The sequence below is a fragment of the Eleutherodactylus coqui genome, chromosome 7, assembly GCF_035609145.1.
Source record: "Eleutherodactylus coqui strain aEleCoq1 chromosome 7, aEleCoq1.hap1, whole genome shotgun sequence".
Classification (NCBI taxonomy): domain Eukaryota; kingdom Metazoa; phylum Chordata; class Amphibia; order Anura; family Eleutherodactylidae; genus Eleutherodactylus; species Eleutherodactylus coqui.
The window spans coordinates 60,908,380-60,923,859 of NC_089843.1; the positions used below are offsets into that span (position 1 = coordinate 60,908,380).

General features: G+C 40.2%; 1 protein-coding gene across 4 annotated transcripts in view; it reads right to left on the reverse strand.

Moving 5' to 3' along the window:
• GABRB1 (gamma-aminobutyric acid type A receptor subunit beta1) overlaps window positions 1–15,480 on the reverse strand; it is a 545,263-nt gene that overhangs the window by 93,939 nt on the left and 435,844 nt on the right. The gene's annotated exons all lie outside the window — the stretch shown is intronic.

The window sequence follows — 15,480 nt, forward strand, 5'->3', positions numbered from 1 at the left end:
CGAAAAAAGAGGTCCACTACACACAAGTAGCCTTTAAGAGTCTTTTTTATAGGCTAAGGGTGGAATCAATTTTAGGGACTCAGGTGGCAAGAGCATTCATCTAATCATGCTTAACTCTAATCACTTGCATATCTACTTGAGAAGTAACTACATGCCGAGTTTTGCAGCAAAATGACAACTCCTTCTAGATGTTTGATTTTTTTTGGCAAAAGGGTACTTCAAATGGGTATTTTCATCTTGAGAATTCTACTTCAAAGTGTTTGAAATTGAAAAACAATACATTCCTCCATAAGATGTTTATTTCCAAAATGCTCCGTTCTCCAGACATTGCATCTATTGATTCCTTGTGACATCTGGTTGTTTCCTGCTAGTTGCCAGGGAAACAGACCACCTCTTCTATGGAAAGAAATATCAGAGGAGGCCGGCACTTATGCACTTCTTTCATCTTAATCTGATGGTCGGGATCTCAGGAGCGCATGCCCACTAGCTTTCTGCCCGACTACCCGCTACCGTTGGGCATTATTTCTTTCTATAGAAGAGGTGGTCTGTTTCCATGGCAATAAAGAGTAAGCAACCAGAGGGCAGAGCAATCAATATCTGCAATATCTGGAGAACAGAACTCTTAGGAAATAAATAGAGATGAGCGAGCATACTCATCTGAGCTTGATGCTCGTTCGAGTATTAGGGTGCTCGAGATTCTCGTTACTCGAGACGAGCACCATGCGGTGCTCGTCTCGATTAAACGAGCACTGACCATTGAATTCAATGGAGCCGGCAATACAGCCGGCTCCATTGAAAGCAATGGGCTGCCGGCTAGCAGGGGATGAATTTTCGGGAAGGGCTTAAAAATATAAGCCCTTACCTGAAAATCATCCTAAAATGTGTAAAAAGTAAAAAAAAAATATATACTCACCTTGTCCCGGCAGAACGATGTTAGCCCATTGAATTCAATGGAGCCGGCAATACAGCCGGCTCCATTGAAAGCAATGGGCTGCCGGCGATCGCACAATGAATTTTCGGGAAGGGCTTAAATATATAAGCCCTTCCCTGCAATTCATCCAGAAATGTGTAAAAAAAAAAATATATATATATACTCACCTGGTCCCGGCAGACGGAGTTCAGCTGCGGCCAGCTGGCAGTTCTCCTGAACTGCTCTCTGTAGTATTCAGCAGCCGGGGATTTAAAATCCCCGCCTGCTGAATGAGCTGCCTCTGATTGGTCACAGCCTGACCAATCAGAGGCAGATCTCTCTCACACCCATTCATGAATTCAGCGCAGCTCTCAGCTGAATGACAGCAGTTCAGCACCACAGTGCAGGGGACAGCAGGAGAAGACGCAGCTGTGCCTCGGCAGCTGAAGGGAGGTGAGTATCCATTTTTTTTGTTTTTTAAATCACTTTCAATTCATTTCCAGGGAATGGTTTATATGTAAAGCCCTTCCCTGAAAAAGAATTCAGGTGTGCCAGCGGACCATTGTCTTCAATGGAGTCGCCGGCAGCAGCAGCGGCTCCATTGAAGAGAATGCCTGCATTTTTATTCTTTTTTACACTAAAATCTTTCTTTTTCAGGTAAGGGCTTATATTTTTAAGCCCTTCCCGAAAATTCATCCCGCACTCGCCGGCAGCCAATTGCTTTCAATGGAGCCGGCTGTAATGAAAACCTTAGCGGAGCACCAGTCATATACAAAAATGCTCGAGTCGCCCATTGACTTCAATGGGGTTCGTTACTCGAAACGAACTCTCGAGCATCACTGAAAGTTCGACTCGAGTAACGAGCACCCGAGCATTTTGGTGCTCGCTCATCTCTAGAAATAAACATTTTATGGGTGAGTGTATTGTTTTGCAATTTCGAACACAATGAAATTGGTATTCCTGAGATTGGAATACCACTTCATTTGTTAGTTTTCCATTTGTGGTTTCTCTTACTGATTACCATCCATGTTGATTCAATAAAGATCTGCATTGTATTCTGTGGGAATTTCTGTTGTTATTTACTACTGGTTGACCTTCATATAGTGTATAGTTAAGAACTTTGCCCAAAACATGTAAGCCGAGCTGCAGTTTTCTGTTATGGATCTTAATTTTGCTGCAAAAAAAGGGTGAATTTTATTTTTGCAACTGGGTACCTTATTTTGTTAATATGGTATATTTTATTTTTTGCCTGATTCACTTTCTAGTATACATTTTAAATAGAAATGAACACTTATTATCATTCTTAGAAATAGAGATGAGCGAGTATACTCGCTTAGGCACATTACTCGAGCAAGTTGTGCCTTATCCGAGTATCTCCCCGCTCGTCTCTAAAGATTCGGGGGCCGGCGGGGAGCGGCGGGGGGAGAGTGGGGAGGAACGGAGGGGAGATCTCTCCCTCTCTCCCCCCCGCTCCCCGCCGCAACTCACCTGTCACCCGCGCCGGCCCCCGAATCTTTAGAGACGAGCGGGGAGATACTCGGCTAAGGCACTTCTCGCTCGAGTAATGTGCCTTAGCGAGTATACTTGCTCATCTCTATTTAGAAAGTATCAGTTTATATAGTGCTGTACACTGCATGATAGAGTGGTGTACAATAAAAGCCCTGCCCCTGGACTAATTCTTGCTGCATCATCATCTCCTGTTTTCGATCTTGTTGTTGGGGCAGTGCATATGCAAATGTCCCAAAGTTCATCTATTAGACTGGATCTGTGTAGCTGGTTTGCTTTTCCCTGTCGGCATATGCCTTTTCTTACTCTGGGTCTTAGTGCACCTTCATAATTTGTCAGGGACAGCGTTTCCAATTGAGTATGCATTAGGGATATCTTAGGGTGACTCAGGATCAGTGGTGTCTGGTGTAAGGGTCAGTTCCAGGGATGGATTATTGAAACACTTTGGGAGAGCTGACAGTAGAGTTTTTTATTGTCAGTTTGAAATTGCCTGTCGTCCATCTTAACCATTTTCATCACTAACGTATACCATCACCATTATCATCCATTTGTATCATTATCTAATTACCACCTTGTTCTTGTCATGCATTGGTGAATTCCTATTTTTGCATCACCTACTAGCATTGTACTTCATACAATTATTCTTTTGACTGTCTAATTGGTACACAATGTGTCCAGATTGTAAGTCTTGGTATTTCTGAGTACTGGAAGACATCATTAATACCCAGGAGGGCGACTGCTATAGATGAAGTCAAGTTCTGATGTCTAGCGTACAGCTGGGGTTGTTACAGTGGGTTTTTTGGTGATGAAGTGACTATTGGCCTCCCGTTTACCACAGCTTTAGATTGACAAGTATAAAGCATAGTTAGCCAGATCACTTTGAGTCTGCAGTAGGCCCTACCATGCCCAAACGGGCTAACAATGTAAATGGTGGAAGAAAACAGTGGACACAGAATGTTCATAGAAAACATGCAGATTTCTTGTAAGTATTGTTGGTTCCTTCTTGATGCATAATTTATGTCCAAGATGGATAGTTACGTACAAAGGCATAAGTGTTTAGAAACCATGTAACATTAAAGGAGTTGTCCATTTATCGGAAAACATCACTACTGTAGGGCTGCCTGTAGTAAAATAGCAAACTGAGCTATACTTACTCCTCTGCCACCACCATCAGCCTCGCTGTGTTCTTGGCAATTATTGTGACAGCTGATGTCCCCGGAAGTCAGGTGACTGCTGCAGCCAATCAGATGTTACAGCATCATACTCCCAAACTCCTGGCATCATGGTGCTCAGGATGTGAGCCCCAACACAAGGAGAATAAGCGGTGATGATGTAGCCTCTGACTTCCAGTGATGTCAGCTGTCACAAAATAAGCTGGGACCATAATGGGGCTGCAACGCAGTATCCTGACAGTGATGGAGGGGTAAGTATAGCTGAGTTTGTTATTTTATTACAGGCAGCACTATTGTAGGGATGTTCTCCGGTAACCAGACAGCCCCCTTAAGTTGAGTAAAGAGCAATTGCACAAAAAAAAAGAGAAATCCAGAGAGTAGTACCCAGAAGAAATCCTATAACTATATGTAGGGGGTAGTGATGTGAGAAGTACATGGGAACCATTTTGAAACGTCCACCCCAAAATTACATTGAAAAGTGGACAAACGTCCTTCTAAGACAGAGCTATTGCAATAGGCGATCCTGTATTAACCCTTTGCAATCCAATTTTGGATTCAGGGTTTCCTAGGCGGCTTTCTCTTTCTGCCATTATACAATGGTGCCATCTGATGGCTAGAACCAGTACTCCGGTATGGGATATGCTGGAGAGGCCCCCCAACAACAGTGCGGCCAGTAATATACAGTAAGAATACCCTGCTGGACGTCTTCCGACATCGGAGCTGTACAGCCTTCAAATCAGAATGTCTTCAGACGTCAGACAGTGGATCGGAAAGGGTTAACTCTTTCTTGATCTTACTGTAAATCAGATTATCAAAAACACTAAATTTCTTCTTACAAGAATTAGTACTAATGGCAGCCTTCCTTCCTTTCTTGGCCAATACATACCCCTGTTTACCCAAAAATAAGACAGTGTCTTATATAAATTTTTGTTCAAAAAGGTAAAACTTTTTTATACATGTGTAGCTGCCTGGACACTATTTAAATTGACTTTTTTAATTAACTGTTAGCAGGGCTTAATTTTGGAGTAAGGCTTATATTTCAAGCATCCTCAAAAAGCCTGAAAAATCATTCTGCATCCTCACAAATTCTGGAAAATCATGCTATGTCTTATTTTCAGGGTATGTCTTATTTTCAGGGAAACAGGGTACCACAAGCCATTTTCCAACATATTAAATAACACCTCCAGAATGTGAGAAGCTTGTATGTTACCTCCTATAAAACACGCCCAGCAGCAAAAACAATCGGGTGCCTAGAAGACGATGCGATGGATGTATCCAATAGGAAACATTTTGTTGCATAACAGTTTTCTTATCATGTAAATTGCAGTAACACAAATGTTTATTGTCCTTTACTGATCCACTGAGAAAAGTATCTATTGATGATTAAATAGCCCTAAAAATAAAGGTACGTATGACTCGCACCTTGTAGCTGCTGTTAGATTGCTGGAACATAAAGGTCTGAAATATCTGGGTCACGAGGGGGTTAAACTACAAAAACAATTGCAACAACTTAATTCACATGATCCATACAATGACTTTCATAAAAGGACGCCAGGTTACCTGGGGAATAAAATGTACTCGTGGCCAAAAGGTAAATGTCTTTTTATACTCTAATATGACTCAGTGCAATTCAAGTTATATAACCGTTCTTGAAAAAAAAAAAAAAGCCTAAAGCAAAGTTAAAAGAGAATGGATTTTCAAAAACTTTTAATAAAGGTGCATTCACACAGACGAACACAATATCAGTCTGCTAAACTCGGACTGACATCCCGCTTGTGCAACTGCGTTGCAATTTGTATGAAAAAATGCATGTGAAAATCGTATGTATTTTCAATAGGAAAAATTAAAAATTGCGCTGGCATGAAACTCGCATGTACATCTAAGTGCAATGCTTTTTCTCCCCCATTGGAAACAACGGGTGAGATTTCTGCACACCTGTAGAAAAATAGAACGTGTTGCGATTTCCCTATCTTGCGCATGTAAATAGACCTATAAATACAATAGGGTCTATTTCAGTGCGAGTTTTGCGCATCTCGCAACGCACAAAACTCACACAAGAAGCTTGCCTGTGTAAATGCACCCTAACGGAGCCTTGGAACATATCCTGAATAAAAGAAAGGTTAGAAAACAATCATTATGTTCACAATGGGCTTACACTGCAGAATAATCTCAGTGTGGCAGGGATGCAAGAGATCGGCTTTTCTTTCCAGCTGTCTGTTAGTCTGTCAGGTGTAAAATACATGTATAAAGGGGATTTGTCACAGTTTTGACAACACTTTTTATACTAGAAGGCTTTTATTGCATGTCTTGTATTGATTTGTAGAAAATTAATAAGAAATCTGTCAAAAACACAGCAAAACCTCCAACCTGTATTCCAGCTTTTCAAATCAACAATCCTACAGCTTGGAAACATGACTTGGAGGAACAAAGATGTCAGAAGTGAAAGTCATTCCTTGGGTAAGTGCTGGTATAGTACAGTTTGGCTTTTTTCGCCCTACAGAGTTTCTATATGGTCTGGGGAAAACAAAATTCACTCGTTGACCATATTTTTACATCCAACTTAGGTAAGTAGGTGTTGGGGTTGCCGAGAAAGCTCTCCAGTGTTGGCATCACTGCTGAAGAGCATTCTTGATTATAGCTTCAGAAATCCCATAATAATGACTAAGAGAATCAGGGGACTCTGCTTACCATCAATCAAATTACCCATCTCATCTATATGATCCCTAAGACCGTCATGCCCTCTAATGCCATCACTAAGACACCAATTGTTGGCAAAATCCATAACTAACCATTATGTAATTGAATGGTATTACTCACCTCAACTCTCTGCTGCGATGCCCTTCATGTCAACTGCCATGGATACCTAGCTTTGGCATTGTTGTGTCTTCATGACAACTTAATGCACGTTGACAATGTCCTCAATTCCTACATGTACTGCCTCTAGGTCCCTCTTCCATTGCCAGTCAAATTGCTTTTGCGTCTTAGCATCTAGATCAGCTCTACAGAGCAGTCAAGATGCTATGCTTTCCCTATGGAGAAGTTGGGTGTACACTACGCTTGTGTAAGTTGTGTCGGAGAGACTCAGGCGCAACTTACATCAGACAGCACATGGGCACTTGTCTATGTGCTGTCCGATTTACGGGCAAGCAGCACATTGACATGCATTTGTATATCCTATTTCTCATCTGTGATATGGACAAGAATAGGACATGCAATTAATTTTTTCATGTGCACCTCCGGACATGTGCAAAAATGTTAGTATATCTGTCCTCATAGCCCTATAATGGGGACATGTGTTGTCTGCAGATTAATACAAATGGCACATGACCCCAAAAGCGCAAGTAAGTCGGGGACCTCACTGGGACAACATGTCACCTCCAGTTACAGTGGAAATTAGCAGTAAAAAATAGCATAATGCCTTATGAGGGGCATAATGTATATAAACAATAAGTACGAAGACAAAATAGGTCAATAAATATACAGAATATATAGATAAGTAAATACAAAGAAAAATACAAAACAAAGAATACTACAATTAGCACAAACTACAGCAATGGCCCTGCCCCCGAGTAACCAAAACTAGACATTCTTTATATAAAATAACTATAACATAAAGGGGAACACAATTTAACTATGTATTTTACTGGAACTTTACATATTTCCCCTGAAATCACAATAAATTATTGATATAAAAATGCATTAAAAAAACCCTCCAAGTTTCATAAAAAATGTCCACAAGAATTATTCAAATAACCAGTAGAGTAAAACCATCATAGGTTTTGGACTGTCATATATTAACCCTTTCCAATCCAATTTGTATCCTGGTTTTCCTAGGGGGCTTACTCTTTCTGCCGTTATACAACGGCGCAATATGCTGGCTAAAGCCAGTACTGCATGAGGTGACACGTTGGATAGACTTCAACAGCAGAGAGGCTGGCAATATACAGTAAGAGAACCCCGACGGATATCTTCCAACATCAGAGCTGTAAATCATAATGTCTTCAGATGTCAGACAGTGGGTTGGAGAGGGTTAAAAAGGACAACTATACCTGATCACTAACACAGAAAAATTGTTTATTCTTATATACTGGATAAACAGTAAATAAATAAATCCTTAAAGGAATATAAGTCTATAATTAATAACATTTTTACTTTCCTAGAAGCAGTAACTCAGAAGTTGCTGGAAAGTTAAGAAGCGCTTGCTCCAGCTTACAAACATGTTGGAAAATAGGAGAGAAACAATTGATTTCCATAATATTGTAAGACATGGAAATAGCTATTATGTTTATTGGTTGTAGTATGTTCCTTTAAAGACAGTTAAATGTAATACTGGCAGCCAGGAGTGGATGGGAAGAGGCGGGAGTGTGTGTGACAGGAGTACGGATGGTGCAATCTTGTGATAGTGTAGAAGATGTGGGACCAAGTGGAAGTAGCTTTCATGTATTTGGGTGAAAAGTTGAGTTGCAAAGCGGATATACCACAAGCAAAAGAGGAAAAGGATTGGAAGGGATTCAAATTGTGGAGCAGTACATGTTGAAGACCGGTTTGGTACTGAATGCTAAGATTGGTGAGTAACTGGTGTAGAGGCGAAACTTCTTATGGTGAGACATAAGGCCACTTGCTGCTCCTAGTTCTGCATGCTATTATTTTTATAGCAGTTGTTAATAAAGCCAATTTCAAGCAAACAATGTGGTTTGCACGTCAATCTGTGTCTGACTTACAAATGGTTACCAGCCACCCATGCAACAGGTGGTTTCACAACAGGTACAAAGCTATCCGGAGTGTGGCCGTCTGTACTGATATATGAGTACTGGGCTGTTGTATGCCAATTAGGCTTCCATGGTGGTTGCCACAAGAGCTGAGGTTGCATCAGCCTTGTTGATCCCTGCTTGCTAGTTGGGAATTGGAGTCAATCCCCTTCTGGGCTGGGTCCTTGCTATAGCAGTAACACTCCTTTCGACAGTATGGCTTCAATATCATGGGGCAGGCTCAAAAAACATGTTATAGAGAGCCTATCTATACATATATAAAGCTGAAAGCCCTCACTGACTCACTGACTGACTGACTCACTGACTGACTGACTCGCCAAAAGTTCTCCAACTTCCCAATGTCGTAGAAACATGAAATTTGGCACACGCATAGATTATCTCCAAAATAGAAAAAGTAATTGGGTCCCAACTCGATTATTCAATTCTATGCACAAAAGAATTGGCGTCGAAATTTAACGTACATAATCTAAATCTGTCACTTTCCAATGTCATAGAAACTTAAAATTTGGCCCGAGCATTGATTATGTCATAAATAGGAAAAGTTAATGGGTCCCAACTCGATTATTCAATTCTATGCGCAAAAGAATTAGCGTCCAAATTTTACGTACGGAATCTAATTTTCTCGCTTCCCAATGTTATAGAAACTCGAAATTTGGCAGGAGCATTGATTATGTCATAAGTAGGAAAAGTTCGTAGGTCCCAACTCGATTATTCAATTTTAGCGCAAAAGAATTGGCGTCGAAATTTTACGTGCGGAATGTAATTTTTTCACTTTCCGGTGTCATAGAAACGGGAAATTTGGCACGCGCATTGATTATGTCATAAATAGGAAAAGCTAATGGGTCCCAACTTGATTATTCAATTCTATGCGCAAAAGAATTAGCGTCCAAATTTTACGTACGGAATCTAATTTTCTCACTTTCCGGTGTCATAGAAACGTGAAATTTGGCACGGGCATTGATTATGTCATAAATAGGAAAAGTTAATAGGTCCCAACACGATTATTCAATACTAGCGCAAAAGAATTGGCATCGAAATTTTACGTGCGGAATGTAATTTTTTCACTTTCAGGTGTCATAGAAACGGGAAATTTGGCACGAGCATTGATTATGTCATAAATAGGAAAAGATAATGGGTCCCAACTCGATTATTCAATTTTATGCGCAAAAGAATTAGCGTCGAAATTTTACGCGCGAAATGTAATTTCTTCACATTCCGGTGTCATAGAAACGGGAAATTTGGCACGAGCATTGATTATGTCATAAATATTAAAAGCTAATGGGTCCCAACTTGATTATTCAATTCTATGCGCAAAAGAATCAGCGTCCAAATTTTGCGTGCGGAATGTAATTTTCTCACTTTCCGGTGTCATAGAAACGTGAAATTTGCCCCGAGCATTGATTATGTCATAAATAGGAAAAGCGAATGGGTCCCAACTCCATTATTCAATTCCATGCGCAAAAGAATTAGCGTCCAAATTTTACGTGCGGAATGTAATTTTCTCACTTTCTGGTGTCATAGAAACAGGAAATTTGGCACAAGCATTGATTATGTCATAAATAGGAAAAGCTAATGGGTCTCAACTCCATTATTCAATTCTATGCGCAAAAGAATTAGCGTCCAAATTTTACGTACATAATCTAAATCTCTCACTTCCCAATGTGATAGAAACATGAAATTTGGCACGGGCATTGATTATGTTATAAATAGGAAAAGTTAATAGGTCCCAACTCGATTATTCAATTCTAGCGCAAAAGAATTGGCGTTGAAATTTTACGTGCGGAATGTAATTTTTTCACTTTCCGGTGTCATAGAAACGGGAAATTTGGCGCGAGCATTGATTATGTCATAAGTAGGAAAAGTTAATGGGTCCCAACTCGATTATTCAATTCTATGCGCAAAAGAATTAGCGTCCAAATTTTACGTGCGGAATGTAATTTTTACACTTTCCGGTGTCATAGAAACGGGAAATTTGGCAGGAGCATTGATTATGTCATAAGTAGTAAAAGCTAATGGGTCCCAACTCGATTATTCAATTCTATGCGCAAAAGAATTAGCGTCCAAATTTTATGTGCGGAATGTCATTTTTTCACTTTCCGGTGTCATAGAAACGGGAAATTTGGCAGGAGCATTGATTATGTCATAAATAGGAAAAGCGAATGGGTCCCAACTCGATTATTCAATTCTAGCGCAAAAGAATTGGCGTTGAAATTTTACGTGCGGAATGTAATTTTCTCACTTTCCGGTGTCATAGAAACGGGAAATTTTCCATGAGCATTGATTATGTCATAAGTAGGAAAAGTTCATAGGTCCCAACTCGATTATTCAATTCTATGCGCAAAAGAATTAGCGTCCACATTTTATGTACGTAATCAAATTCTCTCACTTCCTGATGTCATTTTATGTATGTCATAAATGATTATGTCATAAATGTCAGGAAAAGCTAATGGGTCCCAACTCGATTATTCAATTCTAAGCGCAAAAGAATTAGTGTCCAAATTTTATGTACGTAATCAAATTCTCTCACTTCCTCATGTCATTTTATATAAAGGAAACGTCGCATGGTTACCTCCCCGTGGTGTTTCCTGGGTAACGCAGAGAACTATGCAAAATGGTGAACATATGTTTTTCCTCAGTATCTCTAAAGTAACCACGACTTCATAAGATTTTCCGTGTGAACACCAGATAAATACCAGTACCAAATTAACTCAGGCGAAGCTGGGTATATCAGCTAGTTTTACATATGCACAACCTCTCCAACATAAACTGGAGGAACCAGGAAAGAACCTGCTGAGTCTTAAAAGGGTAACTACTAGTACTATCTTGTTAAGAATTACCATAAATACTACAATAAATATTATTCTTGCAATACATAGGCACATTGTGATAATTTTCTGGCTCACTTGCGAGCCAAGTTCCATTCATCTAAATAGTAAAAATGATTAAGATCTTTCTTCCAATTAAGAAAGTCAGCATTCTTGAAGGTCTGCCCATCTCCAGCTAATACATCATAGATATTCCTGGCAAACCCCAAATTAAGATCATTGAAAAGCACATTGTACGCCCTTCGAGGTAGCATAATCTCAACCGAACAAGAGTATATACAGAAATGTATAATCTGAAAATATTAATTGTAATCATGTCAGCCAAGTATAGAATTTTTTGCAATGACCTCAAAAGGTTTTAAGCTAGGAGCAGATTGGAGATCTAATATGTTAGACCTTTACATATCCAATTTTTAACATGAAGATCAGGAATCAGATATTCGAATACCACTAAAGGCAATGAAACCTTACACTCCTTAGTTTTTTACCTATGTTTTTATTTTTTAACAATTATACTTATCATGTGTCCAGTACATGTAGATAAGATACATTAGCATAATTACAAGACAACTTGTAAGAAGCTAGATTGGCTTCCCTATATGAAAAAAGACTAAAAAATAGATCTTGATTAGAGATGAGCAAGCGTACTCGGATAAGCACTACTCGCTCGAGTAATTGGCTTTATCCGAGTATCGCTGTGCTCGTCCCTGAAGATTCGGGTGCCGCTGCGGCTGACAGGTGAGTCGCAGCGGGGAGCAGGGGAGAGCGGGCGGGAGAGAGGGAGAGAAAGATCTTACTTCCGTTCCTCCCCGCTCTCCCCTGCAGCTTCCCGCTCCGTGCCGGCACCCGAATCTTCAGGGACGAGCACAGCGATACTCGGATAAAGCCAATTACTCGAGCGAGTAGTGCTTTTCCGAGTACGCTCGCTCATCTCTAATCTTGATATATTGTGTGGGTTCAGGCAAAAAAATTAGGTATAACGATGGTAAATGTACGGTTATGCAAAATTGACATAAAAAAGGACTTGGGGATTTTAATTAACTGTAAACTTAACCAGAGTAACCAGTGTCAGGCAGCTGCTGCCAAGGCAAATAAGATCATGGGGTGCATCAAAAATGGTTTAGCGGCACATGATGAGAACATTGTTCTTCCTCTCTACAAGTCACTGGTCAGACCACACATGGAATATTGTGGACAGTTTTGGGCAGCGGTACTCAAGAAGGATATATCAGAGCTTTAATAAGTAAAAAGGCAGGCAACTAAAGTAATAAACGGAATGGGTGGACTACAATACCCAGAGAGGTTATCAAAATTGGGGTTATTTAGTTTAGAAAATAGATGTCTCAGGAGATAACAGGAGACAATAAAGAGATCTCTTCCATCACCTATTTATACCCAGAACTGTGATGGTAACAAGGGGGCATCCTCTACGTCTAGAGGAAGAAAGGTTCCTACACCAACATAGAACGGGGTTCTTTACTGTAGGAGCAGGGAGACTATGGAACTCTCTTCCTTGGGCACATGGTGATGGGGAACCCAATAAAAGAGTACAAGAGGGACCTGGATGCCTTTCTTGAGCGATACCGTATTACCTGTTACAGTCACTGATTACTTCAGAAGGGTTGGTGGATTATTCCGATTGTCAGAATAGAGTTGGGAAATAATTTTTTTCCTGAAAATGAGGAAAAATTAGCTTCTACCTCATGGGGTTTTTTGCCTTCCTCTGGATCAACATTGGGGGATAATAGGCTGAACTAGATGAACATGTGTCTTTTTTTTCAGCCTTAGACTATGTTATTACAAAAAATAAAAATGCATGTCCACCATGTGTGTATAAAAAAAAGGCCACAGAAACCTTGTGTAAAGGAAGCTCTAGGGCTTCTACCCACTAGAGTTTCTTTTAACGCTGCGTTATCGCTGCATTTTTTTAAATGGGACTTTCTAATGTTAAAATCGCATTGCACAAAAATCGCAAAAGCACAAACTTGCATTTTTTCTGCGATGCAACTTTAACATTAGAAAGTCCCATTAAAAAAAAAAAATGAAAAAAAAAACTGCGATATTGCAGGTAGAAGCCCTAGAGGTTTTTAATGTGGCCCAATCTTTCTGATACAACTAAATAGCTAAATACAAGTTACAATAAGTCCACTGAAAGCAGGTCCACATGTTGCCATTTGCCATCTCTGTCACTTTTAACATATATTTTCCTCCAATTTCACCCAAAATTTGATGATCAAATCCAATGGTCATCATAAATGTAATTCTGTATTTTAGTTTGGACATTCAAATAAAACCCAAAACAGTAAGAATTCGTAAATGTAAGTGACAAAGGGGAATCAATGAGAATATATCAGGCAATTGCAATTGTCTTTTCATCGTTATTTGCGTCTTTGGACCGCGGCACAATTGAAGGGTATCTGTCACATTATACATGCAGTACAATCTACAGGCAGCAAGTTATAGAACAGGAAAAGCTGAATAGACTGAGATATAGTCTACTAGAAACAGATACAGTATAGCTTGTCATTAATTCCTTTAAACCTCAGCTCATTCTGGGGCTAGGAGTCCAGTGGGCGGTTCTACACAGTAATCGACAGCTATTTACATCTGAGGAGGAGTCCAGTAGGCGATTCTATACAGTAATCTACAGCTATTTATATCTGTAGAGGAGTCCAGCGGGCGGTTCTATTCAGCAATCGACAGCTATTTCTATATGTACAGGAGTCCAGTGGGCGGTTCTATACAGTAATCGACAGCTATTTATATCTTAGGAGGAGTCCAGTGGGCGGTTCTATACAGTAATCTACAGCTATTTACATCTGTAGAGGAGTCCAGCGGGTGGTTCTATTCAGTAATCGACAGCTATTTCTATATGTACAGGAGTCCAGTGGGCGGTTCTATACAGTAATCGACAGCTATTTATATCTGAGGAGGAGTCCAGTGGGCGGTACTATACAGTAATCTACAGCTATTTATATCTGTAGAGGAGTCCAGCGGATGGTTCTATACAGTAATCGACAGCTATTTCTATATATACACACACGAGTCCAGTGGGTGGTTCTATACAGTAATTGGCAGCTATTTCTATGTGTAAAAGGAGTCCAGCGGGCGGTTCTATACAATAATCGACAGCTATTTCTATATGTACAGGGGTCCAGCGGGCGGTTCTATACAGTAATTGGCAGCTATTTCGATATGTACAGGAGTCCAGTGGGCGATTCTATACAGTAATTGGCAGCTATTTCTATATGTACAGGGGTCCAGCGGGCGGTTCTATACAGTAATCGACAGCTATTTATAACTGAGGAGGAGTCCAGTGGGCGGTTCTATACAGTAATCTACAGCTATTTATATCTGTAGAGGAGTCCAGCGGGCGGTTCTATACAGTAATTGGCAGCTATTTCTATATGTACAGGAGTCCAGCGGGCGGTTTTATACAATAATTGGCAGCTATTTCTATATGTACAGGAGTCCAGCGGGTGGTTCTATACAGTAATCGACAGCTATTTCTATATGTACAGGAGTCCAGTGGGCAGTTCTATACAGTAATCGACAGCTATTTCTATATGTACAGGAGTCCAGTGGGCGGTTCTATGCAGTAATCAACAGCTATTTCTATATGTACAGGAGTCCAGTGGGCGGTTCAATACAGTAATCGGCAGCTATTTCTATATGTACAGGAGTCCAGTGGGTAGTTCTATACAATAATCGACAGCTATTTATATCTGTAGAGGAGTCCAGTGGGCGTTTCTATACAGTAATCAACAGCTATTTCTATATGTACAGGAGTCCAGTGGGCGGTTCTATACAGTAATCGGAAGTTATTTCTAGATGTACATTCACACAGGGAAGATGTCAATAGCTAAACAGGATCATCCCCCTGGTCCCATAGCCCCAGAATGAGAAGAGATTTAAATGAATTCCTGTCAAGTTATATTGTATCTACTCTTACTAAACTATATATCAATCTGCTGAACTCCTCCTATGCTATACCATACTGCATATATATTCCACTGCATGCTCATTGTGACGGGTTCACTTTAAGGCACATCCGTAATCAATGATTGCAGCTTAGATGATTTCCAAGGTAGTTGGAAATCCTCCTTCTATCTCATCCTTTGGCTCAAAACTAAAGCAGATGATGCTTTACCCTGCAGCTCTGCTTGTCTAGAATGCCTAAGTGCAGGCCCAATAGGGAGTCAATTTCTATCATAGCAAGAAGAACATGAGCAACAAAATCAACCCCCCCCCAAAAAAAAAGAATATAAAAAATATCAGGAATCAGCTGTCAGCCTTTG